Source organism: Moschus berezovskii, chromosome 3, assembly GCF_049115385.1.
Source record: "Moschus berezovskii isolate FMDL1 chromosome 3, NW_MosBer_1.0, whole genome shotgun sequence".
Lineage (NCBI taxonomy): Eukaryota > Metazoa > Chordata > Mammalia > Artiodactyla > Moschidae > Moschus > Moschus berezovskii.
This window is the reverse complement of record NC_142462.1, coordinates 129,508,542-129,526,740: the sequence shown is the minus strand read 5'-3', so window position 1 is coordinate 129,526,740 and position 18,199 is coordinate 129,508,542. Positions and strand designations below refer to the sequence as shown.

The 18,199-nt window shown below is 42.8% G+C and overlaps 1 long non-coding RNA gene across 1 annotated transcript; it reads right to left on the bottom strand.

Moving 5' to 3' along the window:
- Window positions 1-11,850: 11,850 nt before the first annotated feature.
- LOC148778434 (uncharacterized) lies at window positions 11,851-17,993 on the bottom strand. Its single transcript, XR_016036587.1, has 3 exons — window positions 17,873-17,993; window positions 17,466-17,522; window positions 11,851-11,971 (listed from the first exon to the last, which is right to left on the bottom strand). It is a non-coding gene; the product is annotated as an uncharacterized LOC148778434 (long non-coding RNA).
- Between the last annotated feature and the right edge of the window lie 206 nt (window positions 17,994-18,199).

The following is an 18,199-nucleotide window of genomic DNA, read 5'->3' as shown; positions in this document are numbered from 1 at the left end:
AAAATAGAGCCACAGCGGCAGAAAACAGTAGGGGGCTTCTCAAAAACAAACACAGAGTTAACAGAGACTCCATCAATTTCAATCTAGGGAATACACTCAAAATATTTAAAACCAAGAACTGGAACAGATATTCGTATCCCATATTCACAGCAGCATTATTCACAGTAGCCAAAAGGTGGAAACAACACAAGCATTCAACAGATGAATGGATAAGCACAGTGTAGTATATACACAATGGAATATGATTCAACCTTTAAAAACAAGATAACTCTCACACATGCTCTAATGTGAATGAACCTTCAAGTCATAATGTGAAATGAAACAAGGCCGACACAAAAGGAAAAATGTCCCATGATTCCACTAGTACGAGATATCCATAGAAGACAAATTCCAAGTAGAATAAGGTAGCCAGGGATTCAGGGTGGTGAGTGTTTAATGGTTACAGTATCACTTCAGGAAAAGGAAAAGATTTTGGAGATAAATGGTGAGGATATTTTTACAATGTGAGTACAGTTAATGCTATAGAAGTTCATACTTAAAATGAATCAAATGATAAATATTATATGTTTGTAATCACAATTTAAAAATGATACAGGTTACAACATGGAAAAGCACTGAAAACATCCTCAGTGAAAGAAGCCACACAGAAAAAGCCATGCAGATCATAGTCATCTTGTCACTTTAAATCCATAAAAGTTTTTGACACTAGGGAAAGCCCCAGTGGTGGTCCCAGAAAAAGAAAAGTGCATTAGAATGGAGAAAGACATTTGCACAAAGTTTGGGCAGCTGATGCAAGTTGAAGTGGTCCTATGGATAGGATTGTGATGTGGACACCATGACTATCCCCTATTTGGGAGTTATGGGCTGGTTCCCTGGGAAAGTGACCCTGTTTTAGGTAAAATACATTGCATTTTTCAGTGTGAATATAGAAAACTTTGTACCACTATTTAAACTTGAAACTTTTGAAATTTTACTGAAAAGTAAATTACTTTTCAGTACAACCATATAAGTCACATGCCAAAAACTCAGAGATGGCATCAAACATTTCAATAGAGTCCAAGACTTAACCAGACCAAATTCAACTAAAGTAGTGATGCTAATTGCCTTGTAGTAGTCCACATGGTATTAAAAGTCACCATAGGAAGAGTAGCCACCATTCCTTGAGTGCTGTGGGTGGCCCTGATAGAACTGAAACTATGAGATGTCTGAATTCTAGTTTTCCATGTAACACTACACCAAAGCAACTGTTAGAACTATAAAGTGAATTCAGGGACTTCCCTGGCAGTCCAGTGGTGAAGATTCTGCACATCCACTGCAGGGGGTCCAGGTTTGATCCTTGGTCAGGGAACTAAGATCCAACATGCTGAGTTGCATGGCCAAAAAATAAATCAGTAAAACTGCAAGATCACGTGTGATTTTCCACAGTAATAATGAACTATCAGAAAGAGAAATTAAGAAAATAATTCCCTGTACAATTGCATCCCCCCAAAACTAGAAATTTAACCAAGGACTTGAAAGAGCTGCAAGCTAAAAACTGCAAGACACAGTGCTCAATTATACTGAACAGATATGAAAAGATATTCCATGCTCATGGGTGACAATACCATTAAGATCTCTAATCTAACCAAAGTAACACACATTCATGCAATCACTACCAACATCTCATTGACATTTTTCACAGAAACAAAAACAATGTTAAAATCCATGTGGAACCACAAAGGACCCAGAAGAGCCAAAGTGACCCTGAGAAAGGAGAACAGGCGGGCAGCATCTTCATCCCTGACTTCAATCTACATTACGCAACTAAACGCACCACAAGACGTGTGGGAACTGTATCAGAAACAGGCACAGATACCAGAGAGCCCAGAAATAAATCTGCAGGTTCATGGTAAACAATTTACAGGAAAGGAGCTAAGAACACACACCCAGGAAAGGACAGTCCCCTCAATAAGCCATGCTGGGGAAAATGGACACCACACACCAAGGAACAACACTGGACACCATTCTATACCACAGACAAAAACTGACTAAAAACCCACCAACTTTCCACATCAAGCCCTAACTGTCCTGGGTCCTCTGAAGACAGACACTCAGCAACAGCCACACACAGAAAATTTCTTCTCAATTTTCCTCCCCTCTTCCTTCAGTGGCACCACCTCCCTGCAGGTCCTGAGGAAACCAGACTCCTGTCAGACTCAACTGAACCCCACAAGTACCAAAGATGAAGCTCCAGCAGGTCCTGAGGAAACTAGGCTCCAGTCAACCTGAACTGAACCCCACATTGTCCCAAAGCCAAAGCACTAATGGGTCCTGAGGGCCAGACTCCCATCACCCTGGATTGAACCCCAAAATCTATCAAAGCTGAAAACCCAGAGGGTCCCAATGAGACCAGGCCCCCGTCAGCTTAAGCTGAACCCCACAACATCCCAAAGCCGAAGCCCCAGTGGGTCCTCAGTGGCCAGACTCCTGTCTCCCTGAACTGAACCCCATAATGTCCCAAAGCTGAAATCCCAGTGGGTTCTGAAAAGACCAGACTTCTGTCAGCCTGAACTGAACCCCACAAAGTCCCAAAGCTGAAACCCCAGTGGGTCCTGAGGAAACCAGACTCCCATCAGCCTGAACTAACCCCACAATGTCCCAAAGCCAAAGCCCTAATGGGTCCTGAGGGCCAGACTCCAATCACCCTGGATTGAAGCCCTAAATGTATCAAAGTTGAAACCTCAATGGGTCCTGAGGAGACCAGACTCCCGTCAGCTTGAACTGAACCTCACAAAGTCCTAAAGCTGAAACCCCAGTGGGTCCTGAGGAAACCAGACTCCCATTCAGCCTGAACTAACCCCACAAAGTCCCAAAGCCGAAACACCAGTGGGTCCTGAGGAGAACTACCTCCTGTCAGTTTGAAGTGAACCCCATAAATGCCCCAAAGCCAAAACCTGAGCAGGTCCTGAGGAGACCAGACTCCCGTCTTCCTGAACTGAATCCCACAAGGTCCCGAAGCTGAAGCCCCTATGGGTCCTGAGGAGACCAGACTCCCTTCAGCCTGAACTGAACCCCACAACGTCCCGCAGCTGAAGCCCCAAGGGTCCTGAGGTGACCAGACTCCCATCGGCAGCCACACGCAGCCAGGCGCTAGGTCAGAGCGGGAACTCCTCTTGGGGTGGGGGCGGGGCGGGGAGGCGGGCTCCGCGCTCCTGCCAGCCAATGAGAAACGCAGACCTAGCCTCCCTCACTCGCTCAGGCGCAGCCAAGCGGAGACTCCGCCCCTCAGGGCAGTTCCGCTAGGTCCATTAAACTATGGAAATGCAAACTGAAACATTGCCAATATCTAAAACTTCTCCAAAATAGTTAAGGAATAATTAACTTGAAACTGTATAGAATGAAATGTAGTCACCAAATTCACTCAAATTTATTCAGTTCAGTTCAGTTCAGTCGCTCAGTCGTGTCCGACTCTCCGCAACCCCATGAATCACAGCACGCCAGGCCTCCCCGTCCATCACCAACTTCCGGAGTTCATTCAAACTCATGTCCACAGAGTCGGTGATGCCATCCAGCCATCTCATTCTCCATCGTCCCCTTCTCCTCCCGCCCCCAACCTTTCCCAGCATCAGAGTATTTTCCAGTGAGTCAACTCCTCGCATGAGGTGGCCAAAGTATTGCAGTTTCAGCTTTAGCATCAGTCCCTCCAATGAACATCCAGGATTGATCTCCTTTAGAATGGACTGATTGGATCTCCTTGCAGTATAAGGGACTCTCAAGAGTCTTCTCCAGCACCACAGTTCAAAAGCATCGATTCTTCGGCGATCAGCCTTCTTCACAGTCCAACTCTCACATCCATACATGACCACGGGAAAAACCATTGCCTTGACTAGATGGACCTTGGTTGGCAAAGTAATGTCTCTGCTTTTTAATATACTATCTAGGTTGGTCATAACTTTCCTTCCAAGGAGTAAGCGTCTTTTAATTTCATGGCTGCAATCAGCATCTGCAGTGATTTTGGAGCCCAAAAAAACAAAGTCTGACACTGTTTCCACTGTTTTTCCATCTATCTCCCATGAAGTGATGGGGCCAGATGCCATGATCTTTGTTTTCTGAATGTTGAGCTTCAAACCAACCTTTTCACTCTCCTCTTTCACTTTCATCAAGAGGCTTTTGAGTTCCTCTTCACTTTCTGCCATAAGGGTAGTGTCATCTGCATATCTGAGGTTATTGATATTTCTCCCAGCAATCTTGATTCCAGCTTGTGCTTCTTCCACCAGCGTTCCTCATGATGTACTCTGCATAGAAGTTAAATAAGCAAGGTGACAATATACAACCTTGACGTACACCTTTTCCTATTTGGAACCAGTCTGTTGTTCCATGTCCAGTTCTGACTGTTGCTTTTGACCTGCATACAGGTTTCTCAAGAGGCAGGTCAGGTGGTCTGGGATTCCCATCTCTTTCAGAATGTTCCACAGTTTCTTATGATCCACACAGTCAAAGGCTTTGGCATAGTCGATGAAGCAGAAATAGATGTTTTTCTGGAACTCTCTTGCTTTCTCCATGATCCAGCGGATGTTGGCAATTTGATCTCTGGTGCCTCTGCCTTTTCTAAAACCTGCTTGAACATCTGGGAGTTCACGGTTTACATACTGCTGGAGCCTGGCTTGGAGAATTTTGAGCATGACTTTACTAGCGTGTGAGATGAGTGCAATTGTGCGGTCGTTTGAGCATTCTTTGGCATTGCCTTTCTTTGGGATTGGAATGAAGACTGACCTCTTCCAGTCCTGTGGCCACTGCTGAGTTTTCCAAATCTGCTGGCATATTGAGTGCAGCACTTTCACAGCATCATCTTTCAGGATTTGAAATAGCTCAACTGGAATTCCATCACTTCCACTAGCTTTGTTCGTAGTGATGCTTTCTAAGGCCCACTTGACTTCACATTCCAAGATGTCTGGCTCTAGGTCAGTGATCACGTTATCATGACTATCTTGGTCGTGAAGATCTTTTTTGTACAGTTCTTCGGTGTATTCCTGCCACCTCTTCTTAATATCTTCTGCTTCTGTTAGGTCCATACCATTTCTGTCCTTTATCGAGCCCATCTTTGCATGAAATGTTCCCTTGGAATCTCTAATTTTCTTGAAGAGGTCTCTTGTTTTTCCTATTCTGTTGTTTTCCTCTATTTCTTTGCATTGATCACTGAGGAAGGCTTTCTTATCTCTCCTTGCTATTCTTTGGAACTCTGCATTCAGATGCTTATATCTTTCCTTTTCTCCTTTGCTTTTCGCCTCTCTTCTTTTCACAGCTATTTGTAAGGCCTCCTCAGACTGCCATTTTGCTCTTTTGCATTTCTTTTCCATGGGGATGGTCTTGTCCCTGTCTCCTGTACAATGTCACGAACCTCCGTCCAGAGTTCATCAGGCACTCTATCTATCAGATCTAGTCCCTTAAATCTATTTCTCACTTCCACTGTATAATCATAAGGGATTTGATTGAGGTCATATCTGAATGGTCTAGTGGTTTTCCCTACTTTCTTCAATTTAAGTCTGAATTTCGCAATAAGGAGTTCATTATCTGAGCCACAGTCAGCTCCTGGTCTTGTTTTCGCTAACTGTATACAGCTTCTCCATCTTTTAACAGACATTTAAAATTTGAAATTATCAAAATTGTGGACATAAACAGAAAATCTCATGACTCTGGGTTTGGCCTGTATATCATGAGCTTTGAATTTTAACACAGAAGCTGTCAGTCCACAAAAGAAAAATATTGTGGACTTTATAGAAATAAAGATGTCCATTCTGAAAGACCTCATTCAGAAAATCAAAATGCAAGCAACAAACTGGGAGAAAAATATTTGCAAAATTCATATCTGATACAGGATTTGGACACAAAACAAAGACCTCTTGAACAACCCTATAAACAATAAGATCTGAACAAACACCCAGCCAAAAAAAGTTGTACAGAGAGTACAAGACACAAACACGTTCAACACCATACACCATTAGGGAATTACAAATTAAAGTCACGAGCTATCACACTACACACATTGGGCTGCTAAACTCTAAATATATGACAATACCAATTTCTGGAGGCTGAGGAATAGCAGGAACGCTCCCTCACTGCTGGTGGGATGCATGCACAGCCACCTTGTAACACAGTTGGGCAGTTTTCTCCAAAGCAAAACAAACCTCACCTTGGGATCCAACAATAGTACTTTCAGTATTTAGGAAACTGCTTTGAAAAATCCATGCCCAAATGCAAAAATGAACTTAGGCACAGCAGCACTATCCATAATAGCTAAAAGCTTGAAGCAATCAGGGTATCCTTCAATAGATGAATGCATAATCAAGTTGGGATATATCCATGTCAAAGCAAGTAGAACATGCCACCCCAAAATATGCCTCTCTGCTGTGAGGATTCGGAGAAGGCAATGGCAAGCTACTCCAATACTTTTGCCTAGAAATCCCATGGATGGAGGAGCCTGGTAGGCTGCAGTCCATGGGGTCGCTAAGGGTCGGACACAACTGAGCGACTTCACTTTCACTTTACACTTTCACACATTGGAGAAGGAAATGGCAACCCACTCCAGTGTTCTTGCCTGGAGAATCCCAGGGACCGGGAAGCCTGGTGGGCTGCCGTCAGTGGGGTCGCACAGAATCGGACACGACTGAAGTGACTTAGCAGCTGCAGCTGTGAGGATTGCTTAAGTCCACTTCCATGAAAAAAAAAAAAAAAAGAGGACTCTCAGTAAACTAAGTAGCAATTGCCGTTTTGTGATGGACATTTACAACAGAGAAATCTCTGCATTTAAGGGTTGTCCCTGCTTGCACCAGAAATAAAAGGACAATTAAAACTCAACTAACTTATCAATGGAGAGGTCCCGATTTAAATCTATAAACAATCATACCCTTCTTTACTGTGTTTGTGTAATTACCTTCCATAATGGGCTTCTCCCATTCTTCAGGGTCTTGTTTTTAGCTGAAGATGGCATTTAAGGTGACGACTTTGGACGTTTCAAGGAGTGACTCAGGTTTCTTTGGTAGCTCCCCTGTATACAGAAGCTAGTTGTTGTTTTAGTCACTAAGTCATGTTCACCTCTTTGTGTCCCCACGGACTGTAGCCCAACAGGCTCCTATGTCCATGGGATTCCCCAGGCAAGAATACTGGAGTGGGTTGCCATTTCCTTCTCCAGATCTTCCCAACCCAGGGATTGAGCCCAGGTCTCCTGTATTACAGGCAGATTCTTTACCACAAAGCCACCAAGGAAGCATATAGGAGGTATGCTTCTGTTTCTTCTCCTGGTAATTTGTCTTTTATTATGGAAGGGCAGAGTGAAAATTGCTTTTCCTCCCATATACATGCAATGGAGTATTACTCACCAGTAGTAAGGAATGAACCACCAAACCTTGAAAAGCAGGGTTAACTCTCACATGCACGTCTCTCACTGAAAGGATGCAGTCTGGAGAGACAGCGCACAGTGTGACCTCATTTATGACCTTCTAGGAAAAGCAGAGCCACACAGTGTGACCTCATTTATGACCTTCTAGGAAAAGCAGAGCTACACAGATGATAAGCAGATCATCTGCTGAAGGGGCTTCTAGTATTCCCTGTGATTCTTTAGGATGGACACCTGTCACTATGCATTTGTCTACGTTCATCGATTTGTATAGCCCAAGGGATCAAACAATCTATTCAAGTATAGTTATTTAGAGTGTAAGAGAGTCGCAGGATAGAATACACAATGTAACAAAACCTAACCACACTAGAAATGCACGAAAAAGATATCTCACTGTAGGAGATGGGGAAAAATGTGTTGACTTTGGAAATGAATGAACTGATACACAAAAGGCAAAATGGCCTGCACCTAAACACTGGGCTTCATTTTATAGAGATTTTTCCAGAGTGCAGTAGCTAACAATTCTGAGACCACTATACATGTAATCTGACGAGGAGAAAGAGCTGACAAACGCAAGTGGTGGGGGCCAGGCTCCTCACTGCAGGAGTGGGAAGTTACAGATAAGCAAAGAACAAGAGGATGAAGCTGAGCCCCTGACCACCACTCCTTATGGCTCTAAGTTGTGTCCAACAGGACCACCATCACCTGCACGTAGGTGCTATAACCCTCCTGCCCCCTCCTGGCCTTTCCCTTTCCTCCCTGCGATGCGTCCAGTGACATTTCCAGCCTGCACCCATCTCCCAGGTGAGGTGCATCTGTCCATCCACGGCCTCCCATCTCATCCTGGGGACTAACAGGCCCCTCAAGGACTGCGATCCTGCTGCTCCCCACGCCCAGGAGGCAGCCCCACTTCTCCAGCTGCTGAGCCCAGACATCTGGTGTAACCGAGCAGGAGTCTATGGGGCCCTCCCAGGACAGACCCTGTCCCGTATCCTCTGCTGTAGCTCCTCTCTGAAGTATGGAGATAACAGTATCTCAGGCACACTCAGGGAGTTGTTTCACAGCTGCTAAAAGCCCCACTGAGTGGCAGAAGTTAACTACTTGATGAGCATGAACACATCACCCCCAGAGTGTCCAGTGCCTGAGGATTTGTGAGGTTAGCCGCCTGTTACCTCACCAACCAGAGAACCGTGCACCAGCGAATCACATACTCTGTGACCCCCTCCCTCATGTGGCCTGAAAAACTGCTTTCCTGAAACCCTGAGGGATTTCAGGGTTTAGAGCACGAGTTACCTGTCTCCACGTATTGGTGCCTTACAAGTAACGTTGCACTTTCCTTTACTGCAACTGGCGTCAGGCTTTACTGCACTCAGGTGTGTGGACTCAAGTTTGGTTCAGTAACACGGAGGCCTCCCAGGTTCCCAGTTCCTTGTGCCCCAGGGACTGTCAGCTCCTTCTCCAGGGCATATGGCCAACACCCACACTAATTCCCCTCTACACCCACGGCCCTGGCCCAAGTCTAATCCCTCCATCAGGCCCTACAAAGCTCCCTGCCCTCACAGTGCATCTCACATCCCACCCAACATGGTCTTTCTGAAGCCTGAACAGGACCATGCCCCGCTCCTCCCTGTGATTCCCCTTGTCTGATGAAGTCAGGCCTTGATCTGTTCCAGGTGACTCCAGGATCCTCATTCTCTCCAGACTCCACGTGTGTGGCCTCTGTCTGTGCCCGTCTATATGGGCCTGTGGTGATCTCCTAAAATAAGGGTTATTTTATACACAGATAATGGGGTGAATGGTGGCCCCAAAAGATGTGTCCGCCCAGTACATGGGAACAGGGCCGTATTTGGGAAAAACGTCTTTCTAGATGGTAGTTAAGGATATCAAGGTGAGGTCATCTAGGGTTAGGGCGACCTTCAATCCATGACAGAGTCCTTATAAGAGATGAAAGAGGACACAGACGAGAAGCCTCGTGAAGATGGAGGCAGAGGTGGGAGGGAGGGGGCCACAAGCCCCGGGACCCCTGGAGCCCCAAAGCTGGAGAAGGCAGGAAGGACCCTATCCTGGAGCCTCTGGAGGGACCTCAGCCCTGCACCATCTTGATCTCAGGTGTCTGGTCTCCAGGACTGGGGAAGGATGAACTCCTGTTGCTTTAAATCACCCAACATGTGGTCGTTTGTTAGAGAAGTCACAGAGAACTCACACAGGGCCTGCTCTGTAGGATCCTAGAAGTGTGGGTCTCGCTAAAGGAAGATGGAGGCTGGATTACAGAACCCTTAGAGTCAGCACTGGGCCCTCAGAAATGCTAAAGCAGTGGCTGGACCCCAAACTGTTGAGGGGTCAAGTCTGAACGCTGTCCCTAGGGGTACTGGCTGCACATGCCTACCCAGTTCTTACACCTGTTTGTGGCGTAGTAAGTATCTAGTCCTGACTGAGGACATTCAATGTCACTGTTCACATTGCTCATTAAGAACCCACCAGTTACACAGGTGAAAACCCAATTAGGATTCTTGCTACACCAATGAAAAATTCTGAAGATGGTCAGGGGAGGGGACTTACATGCAGACAGCAGCCCATCCACACCCTGACCCTGAACCTGACCTCTGATCCATACCCACCCTGACCCTAACCCTAACCGCTAACCCCTAACCCTACCCTAACGCTAACCCTAACCCCTAACCCTAAACCCTAACCCATCTAACCCTAACCCTCACGCTCACGCTCACCCTTACCCTAACCCTACTGTAATCAGTCGGCTTTGTATGTTTTCTTTTAAACTAACTTTCATATTTGGTCTACTCTAACCTCTTCTGTGTTCACTTTATGCTATACTTATTGCTAACAGAATAATTACCATAGGAGCTCTAATTAATTTTTTTTTCACTTACAATGCTAGTGAAAGGACCAAAGGCTGATATCTACATCAAACAGAAGAAACGTAATGGAAACTAAAAATTTTACGTAATAACATTGCCGTGCTCCTATACAGTTAAATGGACATTGAAAAAGACATGATTTTTCTGAATATTTATTTCAGACCGTTAGAATTGGATGGCTGCAAACAATGAAGCTAATAATATATTAATACATAATGTTAATAATATACAGTTGGTCATCCTTTTTCCTATTCTACCACAGGTAAATGACTGGACGTCAGTTTTAGTAACCACTACTAACATAAGACCCTCACCAATAAGTGAAGATATATAGGAAAATCCATAATACATCTAAAAGCCATCAAAGATAAAATGATGATAAAAAAGAATACAGTGACAGCTGGTATAAGACACAGGATGATTATGAAAGCAAAGCCCACGATCATGTACAAGCCATGGAAGCCTGTGGCTGTCACGACCGTTGACTTTTATCCTTCATCTGAGGTTGTAAAAGGCGCTTTGTAAAATCCTGAGGTTTGCAGCAGTTGTAACCTCCTGAAGAGACTGCAATAAAAAGGGTTTCCAGAATATCCTGACGATTTCCATCTACTAGGCTGTGGTGAGCTCAAGCAATACATATTCCAGAGGACAGAAGACAGACAGGTTGGGAAGACTTCTACTGCACTTAGGGAGACAGGGCATGTTGCTACACAGCTTAGTACAAGTGGAAAAGCAACACCTCAGTGATTAAACCTTTAAAGACTCGATAAATATGAGAACAACTGGTATGAATAAACCTTCAGTAGTGCCTTCTCAGACCTCCCGTCATAAGCACAAGCATAATAAAAACACTGAGTTTTCATGGTCTCACACAAACTTAGACTCACTTATGATTTTGCTTTGAGAGGAGTTGAACTACTCATTGTTAAAGAGAAATGATCCTTTCTTCTCTGAAGATTTGTTAATCATTCAGTTGGGTGAGGTGAATAAAATACTTAAGGATCTAATACATAAAAATGCAATAGGCAAAGCACATAGATATTTTGCTCCCTTTCTCAAAGGATGGAATATTTTGTATTTGCACTGATTTTATATCTTGACTTCATGTACAATTATATATTGATATTTTTAGTTGAAATACAATAGGACTAAAAATATTGATATAATACATCATGTTGGTATGTGTGGTTGTCACATAGGATTCACAGAAGATTTAAATTCACAGTCGTCAACGTAAAGGATTAATGCTATTTAGCTTCTTCATGAATCGATACCATGAATGAAGAGCTTTTTTCAACATATTTCACTGAGGGAACTACAAGGGTGATACGTATAGTTAAGTTCAGTTCATTTGCTCAGTCGTGTCCGACTCTTTGCGACCCCATGAATCACAGCACGCCAGGCCTCCCTGTCCATCACCAACTCCCGGAGTTCACTCAAACTCATGTCCATCGAGTCGGTGATGCCATCTAGCCATCTCATTCTCTGTCATCCCCTTCTCCTCCTGTCTCCAATCCTTCCCAGCATCAGAGTCTTTTCCAGTGAGTCAACTCTTTGCATGAGGTGGCCAAAGTATCGGAGTTTCAGCTTTAGCATCAGTTCTTCCAATGCTGATAGACATAGTACTATGTTTCAACTCATGGATTTCTAAGCATTGCTCACAATACAGATTTGGTTTTCATCATTAGGGTTCTTTCTGTGTCCTTGACCAGCATTTGTTTTTCTGTATACAGAAGAAAAAAACTCATGAGTATCAAACTTGTTCTCATAAAACGAGTGTATGAATTGTTATCTTCCCGAGCCAGGGATAAATCCCACATCACTTCCATCTCCTGCACTGGCAGGCAGATTATTCACCAACTGTGCCACCTAGGAATCAATATACATTTCAAGAACCACTGCCATCAGCTTCTACTGTTCATGACCAAAGTAGGAGAAAGAACATTGGAAGAAGTACTCATAAGTGTACTCATAAGAAGTACTCATGAGTCAAGGAACTGTTATACTGGGTACACCAGTTATTACTAGGACAAGTCAGTTCCTCCAATGATGACGGGTATAACTGAAAAATTATTACAAATGCATGGGATGCAATGTCTACATGATAAATGTGTTGCTCTTATGCTACTGCTTCAGGTATGCCTACTTCAGCATGAAGGACTGCACTTCAAGGGATGCCTGCTATTCCAGCTCAACCAACAGATAGTGAAGTGCAGATCATTGTCCTTTGTTGAAAATGATCAGCAGTTTGTCAACATATGTAACATGCCAGAGCAACCCTTGGGATGGAACTCTAAAAACAGGTTAGGCCCTCTTTTTGCCAAGCCCTGTGATAAAATACAAATCAAAAAAAGAAAAATAGCATCGATTCTGTCAGGACTGCCTCACCTTTTCTTTCTGCATGGCAGGAAGCAGACACTGAGACCAGATGACTGCAGGATTTAATTGTGAGCTAACAGGCTCGATAAAGGACAGAAATGGTATGGACCTAACAGAAGCAGAAGATATTAAGAAGAGGTGGCAAGAATACACAGAAGAACTGTACAAAAAAGATCTTCACGACGAAGATAATCACGATGGCGTGATCACTCACCTGGAGCCAGACATCTTGGAATGTGAAGTCAAGTGGGCCTTAGAGAGCATCATGACGAACAAAGCTAGTGGAGGTGATGGAATTCCAGTTGAGCTATTTCAAATCCTGAAAGATGATGCTCTGAAAGTGCTGCACTCAATATGCCAGCAGATTTGGAAAACTCAGCAGTGGCCACAGGACTGGAAAAGGTCAGTCTTCATTCCAATCCCAAAGAAAGGCAATGCCAAAGAATGCTCAAACGACCGCACAATTGCACTCATCTCACACGCTAGTAAAGTCATGCTCAAAATTCTCCAAGCCAGGCTTCAGCAATATGTAAACCGTGAACTCGCAGATGTTCAAGCAGGTTTTAGAAAAGGGAGAGGCACCAGAGATCAAATTGCCAACATCCGCTGGATCATGGAGAAAGCAAGAGAGTTCCAGAAAAACATCTATTTCTGCTTCATTGACTATGCCAAAGCCTTTGACTGTGTGGATCATAAGAAACTGTGGAACATTCTGAAAGAGATGGGAATCCCAGACCACCTGACCTGCCTCTTGAGAAACCTGTATGCAGGTCAGGAAGCAACAGTTAGAACTGGACATGAAACAACAGACTGGTTCCAAATAGGAAAAGGAGTACGTCAAGGTTGTATATTGTCACCCTGCTTATTTAACTTATATGCAGAGTACATCATGAGGAACGCTGGGCTGGAAGAAGCACAAGCTGGAATCAAGATTGCTGGGAGAAATATCAATAACCTCAGATATGCAGATGACACCACCTTTATGGCAGAAAGTGAAGAGGAACTCAAAGACCTCTTGATGAAAGTGAAAGAGGAGAGTGAAAAGGTTGGCTTGAAGCTCAGCATTCAGAAAACGAAGATCATGGCATCTGGTCCCATCACTTTATCGGAAATAGATGGAGAAACAGTGGAAACAGCGTCAGACTTTATTTTTTTGGGCTCCAAAATCAATGCAGATGCTGATTGCAGCCATGAAATTAAAAGACACTTACTCCTTGGAAGGAAAGTTATGACCAACCTGGATGACATATTGAAAAGCAGAGACATTACTTTGCCAACAAAGGTCCGTCTAGTCAAGGCTATGGTTTTTCCCGTGGTCATGTATGGATGTGAGAGTTGGACTGTGAAGAAAGCTGATCGCCGAAGAATTGATGCTTTTGAACTGTGGTGCTGGAGAAGACTCCTGAGAGTCCCTTGGACAGCAAGGAGATCCAACCAGTCCATTCTAAAGGAGATCAATCCTGGGTGTTCATTGGAAGGACTGATGCTAAAGCTGAAACTCCAATACTTTGGCCACCTCATGCGAAGTGTTGACTCAATGGAAAAGAGTCTGATGCTGGGAGGGACTGAGGGTGGGAGGAGACGGGGACGACAGAGAATGAGATGGCTGGATGGCATCACCGACTCGATGGACATGAGTTTGAGTGAACTCCGGGAGTTGGTGATGGACAGGGAGGCCTGGCGTGCTGTGGTTCATGGGGTCGCAAAGAGTCGGACATGACTGAGCGACTGAACTGAACTGAACTGAACACTGGGTGGGGTGGAAGTTCATCACTCTAGTAAGAATGTGGCTCAATTAAACCGTTTGACTTTCATTCACTTCATGTACATAAAGTTCTATAATCCCTCGTTAAGGAATTAAATAAGTTATACTTCCTTACACACTCATAATCTCTTGGCTTACACTAATGTAAATTCCTAGTCCAGCACTTATACAATAAGTGTTACAGGTAGTGATAGTGCATGAATGATGATGAGCAATGACAGGAAGTTTATTTATTCTCTGTTTGAATTCTTGATATTTTATAATTTTTTATAATATACTTACAGATGTGAATATTTTAGTGGCATGTATAAATACATGTTGAGTAGTGCTATGATAACTCATAGTGTTGGCACAATAATTATCATGGCTATTACCTTTTTCATATATTCCTTTTGAGATTCTGTTCCATTATACATTATCATAAGATATTCAATACAGTTTCCTAAACTGTACAGTAGGTCCTTGTGGTTTCTTTCATATATTGTACTGTGTATTTGTTAATAATTCAAACTAAAACTGGTACACAAATATTCATAGTGACATTATTCACAATCGCCCAAAGACAGAACCCATTCAAGTGTCCATCGGTGGGTGAAAGAACATGCAACACAGGGTATATTCAACGGCTTGAACAGTATTCTACCATACAAAAAAATAAACTAAAATGGTGCTGCCACTGTGCAAGACATTACAGAAATTACTCCAAAACTAACACATGGAATAAATATATATTTCAATTCTAATTCATGCTATGTACCCAAGAGGTTTGGGTAAAGGGGCTGAAAAAATGCAGATTTCTGCAGTCATACTCACAATAGCATGATTCACACTGGCAAACAAACAGAAGCAATCTAAGTGTCCGTGGCAGCCATTTCTATAAACAAACTGTGGTATACACACAATGGACTATGATTTGGCCCTTCAAAGTCGGTAATTCTGACAATGCTACAAAATGTGGACGAACCTTATGGTCATTATATCAAGTGAAATCAGTTCAGTTCAGTTCAGTCGCTTAGTCGTGTCCGACTCTTTGCGACCCCATGAACCACAGCACGCCAGGCCTCCCTGACCATCATCAACTCCCGGAGTTCACTCAAACTCATGTCCATCGAGTCGGTGATGCCATCCAGCCATCTCATTCTCTGTCGTCCCCGTCTCCTCCCATCCCCAATCCCTCCCAGCATCAGACTCTTTTCCAGTGAGTCAACACTTCTCATGAGGTGGCCAAAGTATTGGAGTTTCAGTACACCAGACCAAAAAAGGACAAACGTTCTGTGATTCCACTAATATGAGATATCCAAACAAGTCAAACTCAAAGCCAGAAAAAGCAGAAAGTGATTCCCAGGGATCGAAGAGAGTTCATGTTTCACGGACCCCAGTTCTCCTTGGGGAAATTGACTTCCCATGATATCTCCAAAACCAATGATACAAATAATTGGAAGCCATATCCAATCAAATGAATGTAGACATAATTTTACAATTACACCAACCTCACTCAAACTTCTCAACAGACAAAAGGCAAAACTGTATCTATGTTACCTCAGCTTTGCTTAAAACTGTATCTACAGTACCTCTGTTTTGCTTATGAAATTTAACAAAAAAAAAGAAAGAAAGAATCACTAAAGTATATCCAAAAAAGGATATAAAACATATATAACATGAACTTTAAAAAATCAGAAATTTAAACTGTGAAAAACCTGATCCGCAAAACTTAAACACAAACCACAGAAAAATAGAAAATATATTTACAAAATACATATCTGATAAAGGATTGTACTCCAACTATACCCAAAAATCTGGAACAAACAACCTCATTAAAAATGTATAAATCTGAACACCTGGCCAAAGAAAATATACAGATAGTAAATAAGCATATTAAAAACAATCAAAATCATGTATCATTAGGAAATTACAAACGAAAACAATAGTGAGGTAGCACTGCACACCTATTAGATCCAGGAAACTCAAAAGGGGGGTGGGGCAGGGCTTCTCTGGTGGCTCAGTGGCAAAGAATCTGCCTGACCTTGCAAGGCACCCATGTTCGATCCCTTACCCAGGAAGATTCCCACATGCCAGAGAAACTTAGCTGGATTTTTCCACAGCTAAACAAGGCTCACCTGTGACCTGAACACTACATGTCTAGTACTTAGTAAACAGCTTTGAAAAAGTGTCCAGACAAAAAGTATCACACAATTATACACAGCAGCTCTACTTGGGACAGCTAAAAACTTTCAAATAGCAGGATGTCTTCGGTCGATAACTGTGTAAACACATTGGGATACATCCAAAATGAAGGGGAGCAAATGCTACCACAAAATATACCTCTTCAGCGTGAGAATTAGTTGGACCTAATTAACTTTTTTATTTTAAGAGGACACATGATCCTCTCTGAAACCCAAGTTCAAGACGGTTCTTCTGTGAGTCACATTTACCAGAGAAATCTCATTTCAAAGGAATCCTCTGTATATACCAGATAGAAGGATGACAGTCTTGTGAAACTCTTTTTTTTATCAATAGAGAAAGCTAAGACGTAAATCTGTACAACAACCATACCCTTCCTTTGGTTTAATTTTTTTTAGTATTTATTTGTTTTTTTAATTTGGCTGCGCCCTTCATTGAGGCAAGCCAGATATTTAGCTACAGCATGCAAACTCTTCGTCGTGGCATGGGAGATCTAGTTCTCTGATCAGGGATTAAACCTGGGTCTCCTTCTTTGGGAGTGTCCAGTCTTAGCCACTGGACCACCAGGAAGCCCCCGTTTTGTTTTCAGATGAAGATGGTATCTAAGGTGATATCCTGGGCCATTTCAGTCACTGACGCAGTTTCCTGAGTTTCTCCAAAGCACGCACAAGGTACACATTATTAAACTGGTTTGCAAAACAAGTAAAGGTTGTTTGCTACAACATTGTATGCTTACAAATATCTAAATCGTAAATGGCATGTTATTTATTTTTAATTACTATGGGGGAAAAAAGAATGCAGGATTCATACATGTTACAACACGAATAAACATTAAAACCATCTTTAGGGGAAAATATCCATATAGAAAAGGCCACCCAGATCCCATAGTCACCATGTCTGCTTTAAATCCATCAAGTTTGCCCAAATAACTGAAAATCTCAGTAACACCCTAAAAAAAGAAAAAAGGATGAGGTAAAGGATGGGAAGAAAAGATATATTCATACAATTGAACAATTGCTGAAGGTGGAAGTGGGGCTGTGGATTACATTATAATGTAGAAACCATATGATTTACTGATTTTGGAGGTTATGTGCTGGTTCTGCAGGAGAAACCACCCGTTTTGGATAAAACACATAGAGTATTTTAGATGATGTGGCAAATCATTTCCCGTTGCTAGGAGTTTTCTGTACATTTTAAATTGCTGGAAAGTAAATTATGTTTCAAAACAACCATGTCAATACCACAAAAGAAATTCAGATTAGACAGGCATGAAACTTTCTTATACAGGCCAAGACTTACCCAGACGAAGTTCAAGGGAAGCTGTGATGCTCACTGCCGTTGTAGGAGTCCACATAGAATGAAGAAGTACTGTGGGGAGTCTATTAGGAACCACCAGGTCTTGGGTCCTCTGGATGACCTATTGCAGGAGGAACAGATTTTACAAATAAAATTTTCCACATAACTTCACAAAAAGTTGTTAGACTACATTCAGTAAAGCTGAATCATTTCGGATCAATTTGCAATCATATAAAATACTACAATTTACCATCCCAATCAGTATACAAAAATCAGTTGTGTTTCTACACACTAATAACAATCAGAAACAAAAATTAAGAAAATCTCACT